This window comes from Apodemus sylvaticus, chromosome 17, assembly GCF_947179515.1.
Source record: "Apodemus sylvaticus chromosome 17, mApoSyl1.1, whole genome shotgun sequence".
Classification (NCBI taxonomy): domain Eukaryota; kingdom Metazoa; phylum Chordata; class Mammalia; order Rodentia; family Muridae; genus Apodemus; species Apodemus sylvaticus.
Genome location: NC_067488.1, coordinates 20,367,005 through 20,375,319, shown reverse-complemented (window position 1 = coordinate 20,375,319; position 8,315 = coordinate 20,367,005).

The window sequence follows — 8,315 nt, the reverse complement described above, 5'->3', positions numbered from 1 at the left end:
GTCACAGTAAGCTGAAGCCATAGGTCCAGGTAGTAGCTTGGCTGCAGTGTCCGTGCAGGGTCATCAGAATAGACCTCTTCCAGAAGGTGAATTTCTGAGCAATAAAAGATTTGAAGATTTAGACCAGGGAAGGGGGTGGTTGGTAAATGGGTCAAGTGTTACAGAAGGGGGACCTAGGGACAGGTAAAGAAAGACCAGTATGGCTGGATGTGTAAAGGGAATATTCATAGGTGGAGCAAAAGCTGCTCCAACTCAGGTTTTGTGCGGTCATACCTCACACTGCCGCCATTTCTGTCACTCGTCCAGAGAGCCTGAGGACAGACCAGCTAGATAGATGGCCTACTCCCTGCAAAGTGTTCTCTGGCTTCCTGCTTCCTAGTCGGTGATAACTGGATGGATGGATGGAAGGAGCGTTAAAGCTGTGAGTCCGCGGCCACAGCTTGCAGTGATAACGATGCTTCCCAAAGCACTTTGGCAGTAAACTGCCAGTAATCCCTGGCACCGTGCCACTGATACCTGAATCTGAGCAAGTGCCAACTAGAAAGAGACTTGATATTTGCTGTTAAAATGGACCAGGATCTGAAACTCCACTCTGCTTTTTAGCATGAGTGTGCTCTTGGGTCTTGGTTTCCTCGATAATACAATTTGGTCTTGAAGTCTTGGAAATCACATGACATAAAGAATAGGGGAGTGTCTAAAACTAGGTATTCAATAAATGTTAAATTTTGTGAAAATATTTAAAACAAGGAATAGGCCGTTTTCAGGACTGATAATGGTGGAGTGTTATGGGGACTGGAGAGACTAAAGGTATCTCTGTCTACTGGGAATCCCTCCTTTGAGCATATTGCCTTCGCTGTCTGCAGGGTAGGCAGTAAATGCTGCTTACCTTTCAGAATCAGCTGAGGGGATTCCTCAAGGGAAATTGTGCTGATCCACACCCTGTGCTAGACTAGGTCAGGCTTTGTGGTTGACTGCTCTTTAGGCTCCCAGAAAACAAGTAACAAATGACATAACTGGCAATACTTGAAGCAGTTGTTAGGTCTTTTCGAGCCTTCTGCTAAGTTTGACTATGTAATGCTGAATATATGTTAAATATCCCAAACTCTCGGGATTGGGCCTTCAGTAGTCAACCTGTGATAAAATCTTAACCCAAAGGCAGGTTGACCATTCCATACTTAAGGATCAAATGGTAATATCTCCTCTCTCAAAAGACTCTTGAAGCCAGGTAGTGGTGGCACACACCTTTAATCGCAGCACTAAGGAGGTGGCAGAGGCAGACTGATTTCCCAAGTTCAAGACCAGCTTGGTCTACAGAGTGAGTTCCAGGACAAGAGAAGGCTGAAGGAAAAAGTAAGCGTCCACCAGACAGTCCCTACAGCCACCCAAAACCTCACCAAGCAAGCAAAGTGTTTAAAATACAGCCTTGGGGGACACTTCACAACACCTTCCTTCATATGGGTGGTAGAAATGCCTAGGTCAAGCCACTGCGCAATTGGTATGGGTTCCTCAGGAAATTAAAAATGGGATTTGAGTATGATCCATTACTGAAACTCTGGGCCCTCCTGCTGCCATGATCCCTCAGAGTGCTAGTTCCAAGCAGATGCACCCTTAGATTCAGCATATCGAGTATTTTCTTTGATATTAGACACACACATACACACACACTCCGTGATCCTCTTAACTACAGTACAAACATTCCCCACCTAGAAGACTTTAAACCTAAAGAGGAAATCACTACTCAAATCTCCAAAGCCAAACAGCACAGGGATTCCACGTGTTGGTAAGCATGTGGAAGGCAGTGGGTCTTAGAGTGCTAAGAGTTGGTCCAGAGCTGTACCAAGCACTCAAATGAGGCAGGCAGTGCCTTGAGATTGTCGTGTCAAGTGCCTGGCCAACTGGCAGGCGCTCTAGCCGGGAGCATGTCCTTCGATCAGCTCCTAGTGATGCTCAGGGACTAAAGCATTGTCATTTGGCCCACAACGACTGTGTGGGAATTCTCGTACAATTTAAGTCTGCAATGTGACTTGCCAAGATGAGCAACTGGTACCGTGTTATTTCCAGAAGACATATGGTCAAAGGGATTTTCATGCCCTTTCTGATTTGTCCCAGCTGCTGACAGTGCTCTAAGTGCTATGAAAGTGAGTCAGGATGCCAGTGGACAGATGGGAATGGTAGAACAACTCTTCAAGGGAGACTGGAGTCCAGTGTGTTTGGACAAAACAGACCCTCCCCACTTTACAATTTTGATAGGCACAGTGAGTCAGCTTTTGTGGAGGTGAGGTCTGTTGCTATGTATTGTAATGCTAAATACTGGCCCTGGTTGACCTCTGGGCTGTAAAGTAAGGTTAAGTGACCTTGCTCCTTAGTTTCAAACTATTGGTTGATTAAAGATGTGAACTGTGCAGAAGAAAGGTAGGTGGGGTTTCGATTCTCTTGGGGACTGAGGAGAGGCAGGTAGAAGGTGGAGAAAAAAAAGAAGCAGCTTCCCACAGACACCCTGAAATTCTGCCACAGTTCTGCTCCAAAATATTCCCTAAAGGATGAAATCAGTGGAGAAAGGGGAAATATTTCAAGTAGACATTTGCGGAGTAGAGGGTGCTGTGCTAGGTGCTGGGAGCAAATGATCACCATCACTCGAGGCTCTGAGTAGAATTTCAATAGGACTTTGAAGAAAGAGCATAGCTTCATTTTCACAGGCTGTGAACCGAACATAAGAAGGAGGGAAGGGTCTTCCAAAAAAGGGTGTGGACATGGGGAGGAGTGGGGTTGATGTGGACGCCTAAGTATAAGGACCCAAAGCCAACATGCGGGAGAGAACAGAATGAACTAAGACAAAGGACATTCATGTATCTATGGTTATTGAAAAAAAAAATGGTTGTTTTCAACAATGACAGACACTTCCTCACCACGTGTTCCTTACGGTCAACCAAGGCGTGAAAGGACTGTGAAGAGTCTACCTTGCATTATGTTTGTTACTGTTTCAATGGCCAAAGGAAATAGAATCTTCAAGTTCGTAGTCAATATGACAGGAAAACATTTCTGTAGTGAGGATTCCTAGAAGATAACTGTAGACATTTAAGAAGAACTCTGGCAGTTCTAAACAAAAACTGGGAAATTTCTATACTATAATTCTATAATATATATAATATACAATATATATATATAATATACAATATAATATAATATATATACTGTACTATAATTCTACTCAAAGTAGTCTTTACATCATAATTCAGGATACCACCAAGAGAAGAGACATCTTCCTGCACGGTCTTATGCGAAAATAATTGTTTTAAAGATTTTTTTTTAAAAAAAAGATGTATTTTATGTATGTGAGTACACTGTAGCTGTCTTCAGACACACCAGAAGAGAGCATTGGAACACATTAAAGGTGGCTACGAGCCACCATGTGGTGGTTGAGCACTGATCTCAGGACCTCTGGAAGAGCGGCCATCGTGCTCTTAACCACTGAGTCATCTCTCCAGCCCCAGAAAACTTTTAAAAAGAGAGAGTGCATTCTGCCACAGCCTTGTGTCATTCTTTCCCCTATCATCTTTCCTGTGGAGATATCCCCCATTCTCCAGGACGTGGTTACAATACGATGTGAGGCATGGTGCCACATCTTTTCCCTTTCCACTCCAACTGAGTTATTAACCAACTCTTGAAGCTGGTTAATAACTCAGAGTCAGGTGCCTATGACCGGTAAAACCAATCAGCTGTCTTCCCTGGCAGTAATTTATAAGCAAGCTTGAGAGATGCTGTCTTCTGGAAGATGTAAATCTGAAACAAAGCTAGGACACTAAGACACCCTGCTTACAGAATAAAACAGGGTGGGTGGACAGTCCAAAAGGCAGGCCGAAAAGATCCATGTGCGGTAGTTATTGACAACCATGCTGATTAAACCAATTAAAGCTTTGAGTTTATTAATGGACAGACCAAGAGCAGGCTCGTGCCTCTCTCAGGGGTACAACATTTTTAAATAATACATAATTACATCAGCGCTGGGGAAGCTACCTTAGTGAGGGATCTGGGGTGGCCTAGGGATATCTCTCTTCTTTGTAAAACTTTGTGGTATTCTCCAGACATTACATAATATGTGTGGACCATGGTCAAGGTCCCAACCCCCAACCCATGGTGGGTGTGGACATCCCTAGGCTGGTGGCCTTGGGCTTTGTAAGAAAGCAAACCTAGCAAGTCACAAGCAGCAAGCCAGCAAGCAGCGTCCCTCCATAGCCGCTACATCAGTGTCTGCCTCCATATTCCCGCCCAGTTTGAGTTCCTGCTCTGATTTTCTTTGGTAATAAACTGTAATATGGAAGTATAAGTCAAATAAACCCTTTCCTCTCCAAGCTGCTTTTGGCCACCTTGTTTCAATCCAGCCATAGAAACTCCAAGACACCCTACAATTATTTTCCAACAAGCCTTTCAATAAATTCCCCCTTCCTTAAGGTAACTTGAGTTTCTACCGTTCACAATCAAGAGCCATGATTGATTTGAAAGCCTACCATCGCTGTTAAATCAACTCATCTTTGCATTCTAGTCCAATCATGATCTTCTGCTGTCAACTTGAACACTTTAAAACTTCCCTCAACCCATACTGTCATGAGAGGAAAGCAAAGAAGAAAGGGACAAGGCTGAGGAAAATGAATGGGCCATTGGGATAAGAAAGCTGACAAGATGAAAAATGACCTCTCAGAACGACTTGGCATGAGAGGAAGCAGACAGATAAATGGGGGCCTGTTGGCAGCTGAGAAAGTAGATGAAATCGTGAGAAAGATGGCAGAACTCTGAGAACAAGATCACCTGAACCGCTTGCTCACAGGAATAAGAGCTCAGCGCCAGGCCTCCGGGAGCTGTCAGCAGATGCTCTTTGGAAAAAAAAAAAAATACATTCAAGATGATCACGAAGAAGGAAAAAGTAAAGTGTGATGAGCAAGCCACTGCACTGCACATTAAAATGAAAAATGGGTTGTAGGGAGAATTACTTCTTGATTAAAGCACAGCCCGGTTGCTCCCAAATTTTGGTATTCCATCAAAAATCCATTAAGCTAATATAGGCTTATCCACACATCCAAGCTGTCTTTTATGAAGTTTGCTCAGAGGATCATCTTGTAAAGTGAAATCTAGAATAATTATACTGCGGCATTCTGGCCCCTGTGTCTTGTCAACTGAATTCCTTTTCAGCTACCTGTCTTGTGTTCTAACGTCACCTTCAAGCAATGTTTTTCTCTGCAATATATATATATATATATATATATATATATATATATATATATATATATGTGTGTGTGTGTGTGTCTTGCAGTATCTCGGTCATCTAACCTTTATTACTAGCTAGGACCACCCAGGTTTTTGTTTTCAAACAGCACTTTTCTTTCTACTTGAAACTGTTTTAAACTCCGAAGAACAAATAAAATGCATGCACTGTACGCAACCATTTTCAGGAACTTCGCCCACATCCATAGAGCATACGATTGAGAAATAAAGGGATCGCGGACAAGCAAGACTTTGCTGGTTGACAACAATCCCTGACCAGATATAAGTTGAGACTCTCTGGTCATGCTTCTGGACTTCTTTGAGCCAGCATTCAGATACTATGTATTTCACGTATAGCCCTTGATGCCTGTGAAAATTCTTTGAAATGCAGCTCCAATGTAAGTGCCTCTCTGTAGACCCAAAACTTGGGAGGCTAAAGTCGGAGGACAGAAATTTAAGGTCAACCAAGGAAGTACAGCAAGATCTTGCAGTCCGTAGTAACTTGGGGCTGGTGAGATAGTTCAGTGTGTAAAGGACATGTGCTGAACAAGCCTGAGGAGTCTGAGTTCTTCCCCTAGAACCTGCATGAAAGAAGGAGAGAACTGACTTCTGCAAGTCATCCTCTGACAGTTACCTTACACACACACACACACACACACACACACACACACACACACACACAAATATAGTCCAAGATTAATGCTCAAAAAAATGTAATGATATTGCCTGTAGGTTCCTCTTGCCTATTTTCTGGTCCTCTTAGCCTAGCATGTCCCTGTGGTATGTGGAAGTATTGTCTGTGGTCCGCCGACTCATGATACAATCACCCTGCCTAGGCCATCCTCAAGAACTAAAATCTGTAGGGAAAACGAGTGGGGCCTGCGTACCCGTAAAGGGACGGTGGGCTCCCGAGTACCTATGGATGGGAGGCTGCCCTGCTGTTGGGGCGGGGGTGGGGGGAGGCAGGTCCTTGCCCAGAATGCAGGGCTGTTCAGGCACAGCCCCTGTGTACCTGTAGAGGAAGGCTTGCCAGATGGGGAAATCCTGGGTCCTTTCTGGCGGCTGGAGATGCTGGGACCTGTTCCATTGCACCCACACAGAGGATTTTGATAAGAAGAGACAGCCCATGGTTTCAAAGCTTTATTATAGAGAAGTAGGAAAAGAAAAAGAGATAGAGAAGGAAAGAAAGAAAGAAAAGATAGAGGTGAGAGCTGGCCATGACCACATGGAAAGAGGGGGAAAGAATGGAGAGAGGGAACGGGGCGGGGGGTGGGGGGGTGGGAACGAGAAAAAGAGCCTAAGCAAGAGAGAAAAAGAAAAAGAGTTAAGAGGGACCTGGCATTCCCTTTTATAGTGGGCTGGGTTACCTGGCTGTTGCCAGGTAACTGTGGGGGTGGAGTCCAGACAGAACACTAGGGGCCTGGCCCACCTTGTGACTGATGGCTACAGGATTATGGAGTTGAGGAGTCAGGAGTATGGAGTTGGTGTCAGGAGCCTGAGTTTCTGGGAGTGTGGCTCACTGGTTCTGTCCCTTGTAGAATATCCTACTGGGTCTCTGGAGTAAGCCTGGCTCAACCAGACCGCAGACTGCCTCTCATGGTCCCACAAAAATCTGACACTGTAAGATATGGATCTGGTCCTCAAGATCTTGTTTTTGAAAATGCAGTTTTCAGAGGAAACGAGAAGGTTCTCTGACATTAAATCTGACTTGGGAAAACAAAATCTTCGATGTTCTAAGCCTCTTTCAAGCCCTGGCTTTCGCCGCCCATCTCTCCCTGCGCTTTCTTCAGGAGGAGAAACTCGGGTGTGAGTAGCAGTTCCCATGCAAACGATTGTCAGGGCCCCGTCTTCCTCCACTTTGGGCTGCTGTCAGAATACCAGAAGCTGGGGAATTTACAAAGGGCTGATTTTTATTTCCCATATTTCTGGTTGCTGCGAAATCCAAGATGGAGACACGGGCAAGTTCCGCCTCTGGTTCCAAGATGGCACCTTGTTGCTGCGTCCTCTAGAAGAGAAGACGTCTGTGTCCTTAGATGGCAAAGACACAGGGGGCAAACTCCGAAAGGTAAGCTCTTTCAGAGCAGACAGATCCATCCATGGGTCCACTTCTCATTAGCAGCAGTACTTCCTGCACTGGCTACCTTTCCTCTTGTTGTGGGAAATGCCACTAGGGAAGGGATGGATTGTTTCAGTTTGTGGTTTGAGAAACAGTCTATCATGGCAGAAAAGCATGCTAACAGGAGCGCCAGGCTGCTGGTTGCACTGCATCCACAGTCAGCAAGCAGAGTGGTCAGAGTTGATACTCCCTCTGACTTCTTTGTACCTTTCACGTTTGAAAGCCCCAATCCATGAGATGGCTCCCACCCACCTTCAGGGTAGGTTTGTTGTTGTTTTGTTTTGTTTTATTTTGTTTTCCCTCACTTCAATCTCTTTGGAGATGTCCTCAAACATCAATCAAGAGTTGCATCTCCCAACGATTCTAAATGTAGCCAAGATGACAATGACATTAACCATCACTTCTTTTAGATTTCACCCCTGGGCCTTTCCCACTCATGGATTCTGGAGCACACATTCAAAGCATTGCACTGACTCTTTTCAGTATGAAGCAAGATACACTTTTATGAATTTGTTAGGGAATATGAATCAGCACCGTTATCATCTCCAGGAGCCACCCTTCCTTACTTCAAAGGGCCAACGCGGTGAATTCATGAGATGCCACACATAAATTCTAAAAGGGTTCTTTCCACCTGACTGGTTCTCAGCAACAGGCAACTTCTGGCATGCTTTGGTTTCCTCACAAAGGGTTGTTGAAGGAGGCTCACTGGGAAGCAGAGGTTGATCCCCTAAGAGGATATCCTAAACGATGATCCACAATCACCCAACCAGGGGCTTAGTAATCTGAATAAGTGAGGGATGTTTTCAAATGACCAGTGACAAATGAGCACTTCTAAGAAGTCTCAGTGACTAGAGTTACAGCAGAGATTAGAAACCTACGCATTCCCAAACCGTCCAAAATGATTATTATGGAGGTTTGGGAATAAGTGATATTATGAGGAATT